The sequence below is a fragment of the Pteropus alecto genome, unplaced genomic scaffold, assembly GCF_000325575.1.
Source record: "Pteropus alecto unplaced genomic scaffold, ASM32557v1 scaffold14, whole genome shotgun sequence".
Lineage (NCBI taxonomy): Eukaryota > Metazoa > Chordata > Mammalia > Chiroptera > Pteropodidae > Pteropus > Pteropus alecto.
The window spans coordinates 17331269-17331687 of NW_006436810.1; positions in this window are offsets into that span (position 1 = coordinate 17331269).

The following is a 419-nucleotide window of genomic DNA, read 5'->3' on the forward strand; positions in this document are numbered from 1 at the left end:
TGGACCTCCTCAGCTCAGAAACACCTTGGGAAGGGCCACTAGGGTGCAAATCACTGAGCCGGGCCTACCTGGGCCTATATACCTGGCTGAGAGAATTCCGGGCCTGGGCCAACTGGACTCAAGGCTACCTGGGCAAGGGGCCACCTGCGCGTGGCATACATGGGCACAGGGCCCCCTGGGTGTAGAGCTACCTGGATGTGACGCTCCCTGAGCCAGGAACACCCGGGCCACCTGGTGCAGGGCTCCCTGGGCTCAGACTACCTAGGCGTGCGTGACCTGGGTGCCAGGACCTGCTGGGCTGACCGCCTGCGCCGGGCTGCGTGCGCTCACCTGGTGCGTGGTCAGCCGCACCCTCCTCTCCGCTGTCGCCGGCGGCGTCCTCTGCCAGGCGGGAGCCCGGGGAGGCGGCGGGGGCGCAG